The sequence below is a fragment of the Lepisma saccharinum genome, chromosome 13, assembly GCF_977018435.1.
Source record: "Lepisma saccharinum chromosome 13, izLepSacc3.1, whole genome shotgun sequence".
Lineage (NCBI taxonomy): Eukaryota > Metazoa > Arthropoda > Insecta > Zygentoma > Lepismatidae > Lepisma > Lepisma saccharinum.
Window position 1 is genome coordinate 13,693,246 of NC_139241.1, and position 15,938 is coordinate 13,709,183.

The following is a 15,938-nucleotide window of genomic DNA, read 5'->3' on the forward strand; positions in this document are numbered from 1 at the left end:
GCCTCATGGAATTCACAGACAATTTTAATATTTGTTCTGTCATTCACCACAACCTGTTTTCTTTTTGAAGCATTGATTACAAACATGGGTCTCTGTGCTTTGAATTCATCTGGTGTGTAATACGAGTACATATCCGTATTGCCTGTAGTGACTCTCTTGAAAGCCGAAAAAGCCTCATATAATTTGAGGAAATCATTCTTGGACATGTCTAAATTATAATTTTCTCTAGGAAAGACCTCATTTCTGCCATTTTTAAGATATATGTTCTTGATGTTGCAGTTATCAAATTTGCTTGAATTTTTTTCCTGATTGTTGTGTCTTCCAGTCTGAAACAATACCACTACAAAATCAGGCATGTCATATTGAATACTGGAGAATGAATTTGTAGCATCAAATTCATAATAAGAACCAGATGCGGGCTTCTGTACACATTGATATGTATAAAATTGCAGAGGAATCTGGATTTTTTATTATATCAGCTTTGTATTTAAGAGCATAACTGGCCTCATACTCAACAACAGGGATTCTTAACTCCATAGTTTGAATAATGCATTTGCCCTCATCAGGTAGGGTATTGGGCAGAGCTTCTCCTGTGGGGTTTATTGCACTGTACCTCATCAAAGCATTGTTATCATTTGCAGCTCTTCTAAATGTAATTCTTAAACCACCCTTCCACATAATTTCTTTGTAATCTGAGAAGAATCCTGGCAATAGGCGCATCGGGAACAGCACAGTGTGGTTCTTAGATAATATCTTATCACCAGCCTCAAATCCCCCGATTTTGTAGTAAGAAGCCTCGGTTTTGGATAATTTTAATGTGGCCAAAGCTGTGGAGGTAATGCCGGGATAATCCACTCTGTTTATAACAACGCCATGCTTTCTGATCTCAATTTCAGAGAATAGATGTGGCACAAAATTATCTACAAGTCTTATATTAGAATTTGCCGGATAATCTGTTCCATCGAGCTTTACAACATCAAATTTGATGTATAAATCTGCTCTGTGGGGGTGTATAAATCCATCCCCTACATCAAGATCAACCTCAATCTCTGTGTTGGGTTGATTTAAATTTGCAAATGTCCTCCTGTTTGGGGGGAATGATTGTAGCTCATAACTCTCAATATTTTCCATTTTCTTCTTGTATGTATTTTTATTTAAATGTTAATCTCTATGATTGCAGTTGTTGTGGCTCCAGCAAAATCAACTAATTCTTCTTTTTCATTAGTGACCATCAATTCAATATTATCTATTCTATTATGGCACACAGGAAAATATAATGTTGGGGATGGATTGTAGATGATGGGCTCCATAAATTCAGAATTAGGTTTGAATGTTGCAATGATGCCTGTTTGTTTGTGAGTGCCTATGCCATTTGATTTGGTGATCATACCCTCTGCTACATTACAGTGAATATTTAGAGTCTCTATGGCTAAGAATTTAGGTATATTCATAGCAGTGTGTTTGATGCCTGGTTCAAGTTTTGTGTTGTTCTCAAAGCCCAACAGTTCTCCTATAGTACCCAGATTCACTGTTTCTGTGGCAGATACAATCTCTACTCTGTGAGTGACAGAATTTTGACTTAACACTACACCTCTGGGTAATTGAGCATTTAAAGTGGATAGATTATATTGCCCTGGAGTAATGACAATTTTTTCATCCCCTACTGCAATTGTATTGTTGTGGTGTGTAATATTAGGGATTAGGTACATGCCATAAAATGCTCTGAGAGCTATTGTTTTGGGATACACTATGTCATCATGCAATTTGAGTTTCAATATTGAATTTTGGCTGGTGAGATGAAATACCCCCATGATGTTTCAGATACCACAAGGCTTTTTGAAAATCTTCAATTGATGGTTTATTTATTTGAGACATGTATCTAAGAACAGATAAACACAAATGTCCGCAATTAACATCTTTGAAGTTTTGAACACGGGCATTATTGTAATAAAGATTAGATGAATTTAGATATTTTATTAAATTTTCAGGTGGAACACCTCCAAATGAATCAAACACAAATGCCTTATTTTTTAAATATTTAAGATAACAAATCCAGTGAGTGCCCTGATTTTTGTACTCATCCAAATTAACAATGCCACACTCTTTGTTGAGTGGTTGTTCTGGTAGAGAATCAGACATGTACACACCTCTAAAATGTTTGATGCCCAGTGGCTTGATTAAAGCTTCAATATCTTGGTTTGTAAGCGGCTCTTGTTTTTTTTAAACTTATTCATGGCTCTTTTAACACCTTTGCCCTGTTTCTCCATGGCCAGGTTATGGCGCCTCTGCTCATCTAATTCTGCCCTATTTTTCTTGGCATCTATTACTGTTTTTGCTATGGCGGCTGATCCCCCAGCCAAGCTCCCCACAGCCCCGAGAGCAGCTAAGATGGCAGGGATGGTAAATATAAATCCCCCCACATGTGATTTTTTTCTTGATTGCTGTAATTTTTTTAATTGGGGGGTACTAAGCAACAATTTCATACCATGCCCCTTTGCAATACAAGAATTTTTTTTCTTGCGCTGCTTTTTGGTCAAAAGACTGTCAATAGTTTTAAGAGATTTGAGACCTGCATAAGGTATTTGATACATAACACCCTTGGCCTTCATTGTAGGTTTATTATATACATATTCACAACCCCCACCCCAGTTTTTGTTTGGTGCTCATAGCTATGGTGGTTCCCAATGCTGTTATTTTTTCACTCAAAGAAGCATCTTTGCTTACAAATCTGCCAAATGCAGCCTCTTCTAATTTCTTGTCTGCAACATGTCTCTTGTCAAGATCAGAATGTGTGTTGTATGCAATGTCATGGTCTCTACAAGCAGCATCTAAGGGATTAACACCAGGATCACCTCTGTTTAATCTATGATCCAGTTTTGTGCCTGGACCACAATATTGATAGCCTGGAATATGTAGTTCAAATGGCAGTTTGTTTATAATGTCATTAACCAAGCCCCGACCCTCAGAAATATTCCAAAATTTAGGTGGTAGAGTATTAATAATTTTTATGAGATATCCAATCCCCTTAGTGTCATTCACTATAAAATTAGACAATTTTGTGCTTATCATGTCCATAATTCCAACCTTTTCATTGTAAAAATTGTGGTTCCCAGCATTTTCCTCCCCAGCTATCACCAATAACCTATCTACAAGTTTCCTGACATCATCAACCCACACAAATTCTTTGGCCAGGGTGTTGTATTGTTTGATTCCACTGCCAGTCTTGATCTGTGACCATATGGGCTTGATTAAATTGTTGTATTTTGCCCCACTGCTTGACTTGACTCTTTTTTGTGTGGGATCATTGTTCTGGTATAGAGCATCTGATTTTATTAATATTTCTTTGTAATCCTCATAATCTTGATCTGTATAGCTGCCAGGCCTTTTCCTAGTCATCAGTTCCCATAATCCAGGTGTGCCGGTGTACTTAACAAAAGCACCTTTTTCTCCAAGTCGAGATTCTGAATATACAATTATATCATCCCCCATAAATGTTACTCTGAAATTGCCAATTCTATGTATGATGCTACCATCAAGCTCTGTGTCAGCATATAAGCCAAAAACCTCATCTTTATTGTCTTTAGGTGTGGTTAAATATTTTTGAGTAAATATTTTTGAGCAAGAAGACCCAATTCAATAGGATCCTGACTAGCCTCAATTCTTCGAGGAGCAATAGGACTAGGTGTATGAATACTGGAAAGTGGGGTGAATGGATAATCTAATATGTTCCTTGCAGCTACAGGTACAAGCTCTGTGAGCAAATTTTGATTTTGCTCTGTAACAGTTTTGATATTCTTACCTAAATTATTAATAGCATCAATTACAGGCTGTTCTGTTTGTTTGTGTTTTTCATAAATTCCCCGGTTCTCTGATTTCCATCCCTTAAATCTTTTTACAAGATAATCTCTTAATTTAAGATCATCAATGATTGGCCTTTTCATGGTTATTTATTTATGTTTCAATGTCTAGAAAATTGTTGATTTTATTTCTGTATTTGCCACTATTGGGTGTTCTTGTCATATCAATTGTGACAAACCCATAACTGTCCTGGTTCCAGCACCTGCTGCAAAACTTGGAAAAATCATTGTAGCTCAGGTCCCCACCTACATATTCATCATGTATGTGTTTGAGGTTGGTATGGTCTTGATGAAACACACATATAAAGTTGCTATTGTCTCGGATCAGCTGCTTGGGTATTTTTGAAAAAGTCTGTGCCAGGTAGAAGCAATCAATGTTTTTGTGCCGGCCCTGTGTAAAGAAATTCCTAACCTTGTTTTGATTATCCAATATAATATCATCAAAAACAACAACAGAATTATCGAGACAATCATGAAGTGGCTTAACATCTGGTTCAAAAGTGGCAATATCCAATCCATCATAAAGCTTCATCAACTGCTGATATTTTAATTGTTCCAAGCTCTTAGAGAAGATATACAAGTGCCTGTTTTTCCAGTCTAACCAGTTGGGTGCCAATAAAAAATTATCAACCATTAGTGTAGTTTTACCACAAGCAGATGGCCCAACAATAAGACACCTAATATTTTCAGGCAGCAATTTGCCATTTCTCTTATTCTGTTGTTCAGGTTCTGGCAGCCTCTTTATAACATCCCAGGTGCTCATATTATTATTTTGTTTGCATCGATCCAGCTGTGTTCTGGAAGTCCTAGCCATTTGACAAGTAACTTGTTGCCTTTTCTGCGGATAATTTTTTCTATGAGATATGTGTCAGGCTGTTTAGTTTTGCTGAGCTCTTGTTCATAGAACCTGCCTTTGAGAATTTCTCCTCGGTGATCCTTTATTATATAAGTGTTAAGGGTCCCGGGTTTAACTTGAACCACTGTAAATAATTCAGTGCTCCAGTTTCTTGTAAAGCCTCTCTTGAATAAGTGCTTATATTTGCTTATTCTTACTTGATCACCCACCTTGTATTTGGCCTTTCTTGTTGTTGGCTGGTATCTAGGATAATAAACAGTACTGATCAATTTTTGCTCATCAGATGAAGTTACTTCAGAGGGTTTCATGTTGATTGTGGAATGGATAGAATTGTTATATTTATGTAGAAGTTCTGGAAGAATATTAATCCATTTATAATTACCTTGAAGTGTAAATTGTTTATACATAAGATTTTTTAAGGTTCTGTTGAATCTCTCTACAATTGAGGCCTTGAGGTCACTGTAACTCGAATAATGTTTTATTGCCTGGCTTTTAATAAATTGTTGAAACACTGAATTATAAAATTCTTTGCCATTATCTGTTTGCAAATAGCGCGGGGATCTTCCACTCTGATTAATGATTGTCCTGATGGATTCTGTAACACATTTTCCAGTCTTGGATTTGAGTGGCACAGCCCAGGCAAATTTTGAAAATGTGTCTATTACAGTGAGTAGATACTTGTAGCCCTTGTTGATTTTGTCTAAGTTTTTCAACTGTCCACTTGCCATTTCAATCAAGTCGCTTTGCCATAAATCATCTATGCTTTTTGTGACTACTGGGAGTCTCTTAAAATTATGTCGGGCTTGTCTGTGTAATTCATCAACAATAATTTCTCTAGACATAATATGTAAACAAGAATATTGCAACTATGGGGTGTTCAGCAGCTGAGACTGCAGGATTTTCTAAATATAATTTGTCCCCTATCTGTATTTTAAATTCCAGAGTGCCATCATCTTCAGTATAGGCTGTTTCCAATGTATTGGGATCTGTAAAATCCTCCAATTCTACACTGGTGATTTTTACTTTGTTATCAGCATTTGTTATTGATAAGGTGGGGTAGTGGTGTGCCTGTGGCTGAAGCCAATATTTGATCTTGATTGGTCTCAATGTGCCCCCAACAAAAAATTGGTAATAAAATTGTGCAGGGGACAGCATATATATTTTGCCACCTGGTGTAAATGGAGAATCATATTCTTTGTTGGGGATGCTGAACAATTCAAGAATTACTGAATGTTTAGGATTCTCGATTATGCCTGTTATTTCCTTTTCTGCTGTGAGCAATCTGCTTGTTACAGATTCAAGGTGCTCATTGATGGTTCTAACAACATCATCATGGCCCGGCTTTATTTTTATGTCCACAGCAAGTCTCTTGTATTGCTGCACAATTTCTTGTAGCTGGGTGGCAAAAACAGACAGAGCATTTGCTTGATTGGATTCCATGGTTCCTAGCTGCTGCTTGATATTAGCAACAATTTGTTGCAAATTTTCAACAATTGCCAATTTTGAATTTTGAGCAGTAAGATCATGGACCTGCCTTCTGATATCCTCAAATAGGGCATGCAATTCATTAATATGTTGATTGGTTGGTAGAGTGGCCACTGTCTGTGTGAGATGTTTGATCTCTGCCTGGATATTCTTGATATCTTCTGATTTCAATATCCTATTCACTGCTCTCTTAATATTTTTAAGTTCCTGTGATGTAGGAAGATTTGATACTGTATTTTGTAAAAATTCAAGTGCCAATTTCACATCATTTAATTCAGAAGCATGAGCCACATTTTGCATAGCATTTTGGAGCAGGGCTATATCTGCCTGAGAGGGTGTGGATTGTTGTAAAATTTCAAGTTTTGTTTGGATATCATCTATCAAGTGATGAAAATGAGACAGTTCAGATTCAGTGTTGAGGTTTTCAAGCTTTGTGATTTGTTGCTGGACACTGACAAGTGTATCTACAATCCCAGGCAATCTGGATTCAAGTACATTTGCCAAATCACTTTGCACTGCTGCTATTGTACCTTCAAGATGGGTTATGGAATTTTGAATTTTTCCAAAATCTTCATATGTTTCAAGTTGCAGCTTAATATTTGCTACACTCCGAGTTATTGCATTCAAAGCATCAGAAGATGGCAAATTGTTCATAAAATTTTCAAGTGTCTCAATTTTTTCTTTAACCTCGGCTATGGCATTGTTCAGAGGATCCAGATTAGGTATTTGGAGTGACTGAATCTGTTCCTTTAGAGTGGAAATCACTAGATCAAAATCTTCTTGTGATTTTATGCTTTTGACAATTGTTTGGAGTTGTGTCTGGACATTATTTATCTGCTCTTCTAATTGTTGTTTCAATTGCTCAGAGTTGTTAGCCTGGGTCTTAAATTTGGCTTGAAGAGCTGCAACAGCTTCTTCTAAACTTTGAAAATTATCCAATGTAGGCAGGTCAGTATATTTCTGAAGCAGCAATTTGAGTTCAGAATCAATTTTAAGAAGAGGGTCCATGCATTGTGATTGCAAATTTGTAATTTCTAATTGAAGACTGGCATTGAGTGTAGTTTGTAAAGCTTGTAAATCACTTCTTAATTTCTTGACTCTGACATCAAGCATCAAAATCTCATCACTGTGATCTTCATGTCTTGTATGGCCAAAAATATCATTAGGCATTTTGTTTAGTAGTTATTTATTATTGAATATCTGATTCTTAATTCTATAAAAAAGGGTATAAGCTTATCATAAGATCCAGGGACCTCAATATATAAGCAGTCACCAGCAGAAACAGTATAAACAGTGCCAGAAACCATGTTTGAGTGCTTAATTCTGTAAATATTTCTCCCTACTGAAATTTTAACATCACCCTCAGGAGTTGTAATAAATTGTAATTGCCCACCTACAGGTAATTGGTAATGATTTAAATTATTGTTAAATATGTACAATGTTTTGCCTGTCTCATCATCAATATCTGTAAGTATGCTGTTCAGATGAATAATTAACAAGGCACTCAGTTTAGACAGCATATCAGAGGAGGGTTGTGGGGTTGGCAGGTCCATAATACCTTGTTTTTTAAACCCAAATAAGTTCATAGGCATGTTTATTTATTTCAAATCATGCTCTGTGCTTGGGCATTGATTCCCACTTTTCAATTCACAATGCCCCCATGGTAAAGTATGTATGCCACATGATAAAATACATCTCTTATCATCATGTGGGTCCAGAGCCACTTTTCTTACAATATTGCTAGTCAATAAGTGATCCACACTCTGGATTCTGGATTCTGATGTTTTGATTAAATTCTGGGATTTGATGCAATTTTTATAATCTTCAAATTCAAGCTCTTTTTCCACAGCTACTTTGCCAATACCCTTGGCCTTTTTAGCAGCAACACCACTACATGTTTTAAAACTGTACATCTTGGCACTTAACCCAGCAAATTCCACAATAACATCACCAAGTGTCTCATCTTTTAACTTGCCAGGCACCTTTTTGTTGTGGGGTTGAATATTCAAATGGCCTGGCAATTCACTGGTGTCAAAATATTTAAACAATTCAGGCTGGGTCATATCTTTATAAACATCTTCTGTTTTAATATCAAGAACAAAACTATCCGTGTCCATGTACATCAATTTTATATTATCACCATAAAAAGGTTTCAACACATCATAATACAATGTTAACATGTGTAATTTGGCCAATTCCAATATTGCAGCCCCTACATAAATAGGTTTATCAAATTTAATCTTTGTTTTTTTCATGTTGAAAAGTGCCATATTTTCATCATAAATTCTTCTATAATTGAAATTAGGCTTTGCAACCAATTTTTTGCTCAGGCTGGGGTCAGTAATTATTTTAACATCGGTATGTTTTCTGACATTTTCAATTGTTTTGCCATATACAGAATTGACCATCAATTTAAACAAAGATTTATCAAATTGGCTCCTTGCAGATGTTCGAAGCACTGTATTTGTATTAATGTATGGTTTCAACCATTCTGAGTGTTTGAACTTCAAAACTTTGCCAAGTTTGGTCACTTGGACACCATGTTTCATCAGGAACTGGAGGTTCTTGTAATATATGACATAGCTCTGTTTTGGATCCAGTGTCATCATGAGCTTCTTCTGTTTAGAGCCAGGTGAGCACTGAACCTCAGGAATTGGGGGCAGATCAGAAAATTTCTTATGTAAATTTTTTGGAATTGTCAGATCAACCTCTAAGAATAGGCCACAATTACTGTCATCAAAGTCCTGAAGATCCTCAATATTGAAATCTTCAACCCATTCAAGCCCTGCATATGGCAATTTATCCATCATAGCATGACCATAGAGCCTGTTGGCATCTACATACTGTATATAATTTGATGGCAATTCTGGATTATAATCAGGCATATGCTTGTTATTTGCTCTGGCATATCTCTGAGAACATTGCACCATCCCTCCTCTTATACCTTGCTCCATAAACAGATACATATCTTGATCTTGGATCAGATCCAATGGCTTTTTGGTGTTTAAAAACATTGCAGTCCATGCTAGGCCCGGGGCACTGTAAAAATATATTGGGTCCAGTTTATAATTTTGCATAGAAGATTTTCTGAATGCCTGCAATATATCAGCTAAGAGGGTGACATCAAGTTTCAAATATGCCATGTGATAATCACCAAATGTCTGGCATTTTAAATTGTTCCACATCAATTGGGCATGGTGATAATCATCATCAGTGATTCCAGATCCTCTGATTTTGCTGTAAAACTGTTCTTGTGGAGGCAGGGAGCACTCATCAAATTTAGAAAAATCTGTAACATAATCATAAGGATATACACCCTTCCGCCTAATTAATTTCAGGTCCTGATTTGGAAACAATGCACGTGTGATTTTGAATTGATCATCAGATAATTGAGTGGCCAGTGTAGCCAGGCTAGCAGATAAAATTCTGTAAGAATCAAGAAATCTTATGTGAATAGGAGCACCATTAACTTTAATTATTTTGCTAATAGCAATATATTTCTCATCATTTTCAGCTAAAATATTTAAATTCTGCTTGTCAAACCCCTCATATCTGATCAAATGATGGAAATCATAATTGGATGCTCCATGGCAAAATATGGGGATAAATTTTGGTCTCTTGATCTTAATATTACAGCTATTACACAGGGTCATTAAGAATTTACCATCTGTATGAGAATGGTGTTTCACCTTGATATTTCTATCTGAAAATTCAGAATCACATACCGGGCATTTTTCTGCATTGTTGAAATCTTCAATCTGTTTCTCTGTTAAAGGCAACATGGGTTTTGATTTTAATAAAATATTAGATGCTATGTCACGGCACTCATTTTCTATTCTATGTGCAAATATTTTGATGGCATCTGGCCCCATGTATGAATCTTTTTTGGTAACAACACCATCCTGTACAACCACATAACAAAAGCTGGAAGGTTCATGTAGCTGGTATGGTGTAATTGAAGATTCTTCAGGATCTGGATTGCAGGATGCAAGAGATTTGAGGATTGATTCAAAATCACAGGCAATATATGCTGGGTGTTCCAACAAGGCTTCAAACTTTTTGAATTTGCAATTCTCACTTGGATTGGGCATCACCATATGAACAGGTTTATGATTGCCACAATATTTCAGATGCTCAATTAACTTGTTTTTTGCAATTTCTGCATTTTTTTCCTGAACCCCATTCACCATTTTCCTGCCATCAAATACAGTTAAACATCTTCTGCACAACTTAAATATTCTATTAGATTTGTCTAGTTGTGTTCTCACTAAAGCTTCAAGATTATGTATCAGAGTGTAATGATATGTGCCATCCCCTTCAATTAAGAGCAAATCAATCGGAACAGCAGATTCATCATCAAATGTACTGATTCTGAGAGGTTCTATGGAGCAATTGCCAGTGGAGCAAATAAATACATTAATAGATAATTGTTTTCCATTGATATGCCTGGCCTTTTTTTTCAAATTTATCAATATTCTGAACAGACATTGGATATTCTAAACCCTCTATTGCTTCATCAAATTTGTGTTCATGTTGTTTGTAATAAGTTATTCTCTCAGGATGCCTTGAAACTGGAAACAAAGCAGCTAATATACACCACAAAAAGCATTTCTCATCATTATTTTTTATATTAACCACGGCTTGTTTGTTTTTAATATTTGCGGGTAATGGCAAATATGTAGATCCTTGCAATGGGCTGAATTCAGAAATATTAACATAGAGCCTGTGTGGAGAACCGCATAGGCTCCATCCAGACTCTTTTGCCGCAAATTCAGAGTGTTTAATGTTCAATTGATCTATCAACCTGCTTATTATTGTGTCTGAATTTGCATTTGAATATACAGGTACAGTTGCTGTTATGTGGGGCTGTATAAATTTTGTGCCATTTGGTTTCTTATATTGAGTATACAATTTGAGGGACAGCTTATAAGAGCCATTTTGTGCATTTAGAATTGCCTGCACATCAGGATTTACACTGTTTAAAAAATTCTGAATACCACATCTTGGCTCTGATACAAACCGATAATCTCTTAATTGGCTATTAAAACTGCTATGGATAGGTGCATAGCATAGCTGCTTTGCAGGTCCAGCATTAAGAGGTGCTTCATGCTTCCTTTTCAGACCAGATGTAGATGCTTGTGGGGGCAATGTTGATGACTGTGCAGAACAAGTATCTTTATGTTTATATGTGAAATATTCCATGCTATATTTTCTATTGCATTTGGGGCAAATTTTTGTGGGAGTTCTGTATTTGTCTGGGTTACAAATTTTTTGGTGTCTGGCCCAATTAGAGCTAAATATATTTTTATTGCACTGATTGCAATATTTTTGATTCGGCATTTTTGTTGTTGTTTATTATATACAATTTCCTGGGTTTCAATTCAAAACTTTATACTGAATAAAAAATATCAGTTGGGTTCAGCACTGTACTTTGTGTGTGTATGTATGTATGTATGTGTGTATGTGTGTGAATATTTTTGGCTTTGGTATTTATATAAAATTTCCTGGGTTTTAAATCTAATCTCTATGCTTATCTTATGACAGGTTGTAAAGCCAATAGCCCACAAGTGGAAAATTCATTCACACTGACCTTCCGCAAATACCTCCACGAACATGCATATCTTGAATGGCATTAACCTTGTTATGTATTGATTTTTGTATAACAGGCTGGGACAAATATAAGCTTGACTCTAAATATGAGTGGATTACAACAAATATCAGATTTTATATGAATAATTAAACCAAACAGGCCTGTAAGTATAAGAAGCACTGTAAAAACACATCTGTTCTCCTCTGCCACTCTCACAATTCTAGCTGATGCAATACTCGGGAATTTCTGTAAGTATTGGCGCTGAGGAGAACCGTGCAAAGCAAAAAATCAATACTACCGTCTCGGGAATTGTACACACTGACACAGAGGAGAAACATGCAAACATATAATATAAGAAATGAGAGAGTCACGGAGGAATTCTAGAGGATCTCTGCATATTACATTGTTTTAATATTAGATAAACAATTTGAACCTGGTATCCAATTGAACTTAAACCTGAAGTAAATATGTATGGGTATAGGTGAGGGTAGCTTAATTTCAGGTATGGCCAAAAAAATAACAATTTTTGACAAGTTTATGGACAAAAATCTCACAGAAGTGCCTTTTGTAAGTATAGGCACATCAATCTGAGGGGGCTCTTCCTTTCACAGAAAATTCCTGAGGGCATTTTTACAAAAATCTTGGATTAGAGGGGGTACTACACTTGAGCAAAAAGCTCATATGCTCATGTTGAGCTTGTTTTAAGTATAGCCAAACCTGCTTGAGGGGAGCTCTTCCTTTCTCGTCCTGGTTATAGCACAAATACAACTACTAGATTTTCTTTCTTCCTTGGGGTGAGGTTATCAAACAAAGGAAAGATGACATGAATGTAAGTTTAAGTTTGTGTTATTGCAAGTCCTTTTGTGATAATATTGTGACTATTTTATGGCTTATAATCTGTTGGAAATAGCAGACCTGGAATTTAATTAAAAGATTGGCCTCTGTAAGGTTTGTGTAAACTAAGTATCTTCGTGGAAGTGTCTTTTAAACGTGTGTTGTTAACTCTAGTAAAGCTATTGCTGTTAATAAATCGTTAATTATGCGATATTAAAACTATTACTTAAACCCAGCAAGCCCTGGATGTAGAAGAGAGCTCATACTCCTAGCCGGGGACGTAGCAGTAGGTTAGGAACAGTGGCGGCGATTTGGTTCCAGAAATAGAGGGGCAAGGTGCAAAAGGTGTGGGGGGATGGGCAAGGAGAGTTAAATTTCCCTTGGTACGTAAGGTTAGCATGGAGCGGAGGTAAAAGTGGCAAAAAGTGGGGGGAGCAACTGCCTCCCCTCGCCCCCCTAATCGCCGCCAGTGGTTAGGAATTGTTAGGTTAGGAGGTACAGGTTTATCGCTGTTATCATTTTGAGTTCTTGTACCTTTACGCAATCAGCAATTTCTCTCAAACGGTAGAGCCTGGACATCTGGAACAAGAACCACTCTAATCACCTCATTTTGGAGTACAATTCATATTATTATAATAACTTCTGTACGTCACATAGATGGTATAATTTAGTCTAAAAATGTGACCGTTTCAGAGCATCCTCATAAAAGGGATTAATTCTCAGAGCTAGAACCTGTTTTTACAAGAAGCACATCAACTAATAATATTATTGTAATAAAAAATAAATTTGAGAATTTCCACCGTCTCTTTATAGAGATCCGTCAATCTTCGCAGTTTCTTATTTTTAATAACGTTTGGGCGAAATGTCAAAAAATAGGATTTTTTGCTACAGTGAGGTACACTATGGTAGTAAAGTAAGCTCAAGTAAACACTTACACATTGAGACGTAACAGAGAATACACCTAAAACAGAGACAAAATTGGTTAGTTTATGTAATAAAACGGCTTACATTGTAGGCAAATACTATTTTACATCATATTTGGTTACGTGATACAGTAAAACCTCGTTAATCCGGACTAATGGGGGATAAGTTGACCGGCTTAACGAAAGTTCGGATAAACTTAAATAACACTGGTCAACATTTTTTTTTTTTTTTTTTTTTTTTGCGACATGAATGAAAATTCACTTTTCTGCATCAACCCATGATGCTGAACACGAAACTGACAATGAAAATGCCACTCGACTTCTGGTTTAAGAATTATACGAGGTATTGTCGAAAAGTCGGGTTTCCCAATGTTGAAACGTAGTGGAATGACGTATGCTTGGTGTGCATGTGACTTTTACGCTTTAACTGTATTGTACGAACAGCACAAAACATGGGTACATTTCCATTTGCCTTTTCCAAGTAAATGCATGAATCAAAGTTTTTACATTAATCACAAAATAAATAGTTTTCTACTATTCTACTGTATGGCTTGTTCTTTACTTACGTGGGATTAAATCTGCTTCCTCTTTGCTTCCCTCTTGTAGTGAAGTTCAGGATCATCCCTGGTTACTGTCCAGCAATAGTCGGCAAGCATTCCTGTACTCCATTTCCCTTGGTTTATTTTCTCGATTACAGATATTTGTTGGTGGAAATGCTTACCGTGTTCATCACTTACCTCCCCACAACTTTTCGCGAAGAAATTGAGATGAGAGTGTAGAAAATGCAATTAAAGGGACATATTGCAACCCATTTTTTGATACGATGAAACCAAATTATTTACAAGTTTTTCATAGTCTTCAGCACATTTGTTTCCCAAGAAATTGTTGGAGACTTCTCTGAAAGAACTCCATGCACCTTTCTCAACATCACTTAGCAGGTGTTCGAGGATCTCGTCCTGGTGAAGTTGACGAATATGAGGGCCCACACAAATTCCTTCCTTGATCTTCTGTTCACTGATTTTTGGAGATTTCTTAAGTAGATATTTGAATTCCAAAGAGTTTTGATCCAACTTTTTGACAAAGTTTTTGATCAGTCCAAGGTTTATATGAAGTGCAGGAAGTATAATATTTTCAGATTCAACGAGAGGTTCATTTTCTACATTCATATTTCCAGTTTCCAATCCAATGGCCAATCATTTTTAATGAAATGAGAAGCTCTGTCTGCTATTCCATTCGCAGAGGAAACAGCAATATTTCGTATAGACTTGTTGGAGTCCAGTTAAAATAGCAATGAATTTAAAATCTGCACATATTTTCCATTTGTAGTTGTTGTATTTAATTGATTGAAGGATGAATTTAGGCTATCATACGATTCTTTCTTTTGCACAGAATAACCAATAGGGATTGACGGCAATTGATTGCTGTTATGAAGCAGTACAGCTTTTAGACTTAATATCGATGCATCTATGAACAACCGCCACTCTTCACAGATGTGCTTAATGTCCATTGCCCCCAATAAACCATTAATATCACTGCAGTATATCAGATCTCCTTCGGTAGAAAAGTATTCTTCCAACTTTTTCTGACGGTCGCGATAAAATGACACCTTCACATTTCTAGCCAGAAAATTCCATTGTTGAAGTCTGACGGTTAATAGCTCTGCCATTGCTTTTGAAAGTTCAAGATCTTTCACTAAATCATTCATTTCACTCTGGCTAACCTTGTGCTGTTCTGTAAGTTTAACATCACCTGCAAAATCCGGATCTGTAGATGTGGAAGGTTATGGATCGTACGGTTCGTCTTGTGAGTCTACGGAATAGGATTCAGGGGGTGTTGCGCCACAGGACGAGTAGCAGAACGAATATTTTGAGATACAATTGTCTTCTTTTTAGTATTGGACATACGTTGTATTGGTGGGACCATACAAAAAAAAAAAAACAATCGTCTGTATGATTAGTGGGGCTGTGATTCAACCAGTCCAGCAGATTCGTGTAGCAGATCTTACAACAGAAATGTGGAGCCCAAGTCTTATCTTCATCTCCAAATTTGCAGTATTTACCGAAATACAGATTGTAGGCTGTTCTTACAGCAGGGGTAATATTTCTCCGCTGTCCAGAAAACACAATTTGACCACAAACATAACAGAAATTGTTAACATTGTTAATGCATTTGCGTGGCATTTTTTACCAAATCACTCAGCAATTTAATTAAATGCCAACCTTACCATAAAGGGACCACGTAATATACAAACACGTTCTTCGATAAATGCACACACTCAACCTAGTTTTATAAAGCCACAATCACGTCTGCACAAATGAACAGCTCACAAAACAATGAATAAAGAGGTTTTGTGGCTGGTATTGAACAGTTCCCCCTTTCATTACAACAAATAA

At 36.4% G+C, this 15,938-nt stretch overlaps 1 protein-coding gene across 4 annotated transcripts in view; it reads left to right on the forward strand.

The window, feature by feature from the left end:
- LOC145997181 (solute carrier family 35 member F3) overlaps window positions 1–15,938 on the forward strand; it is a 242,637-nt gene that overhangs the window by 140,699 nt on the left and 86,000 nt on the right. The gene's annotated exons all lie outside the window — the stretch shown is intronic.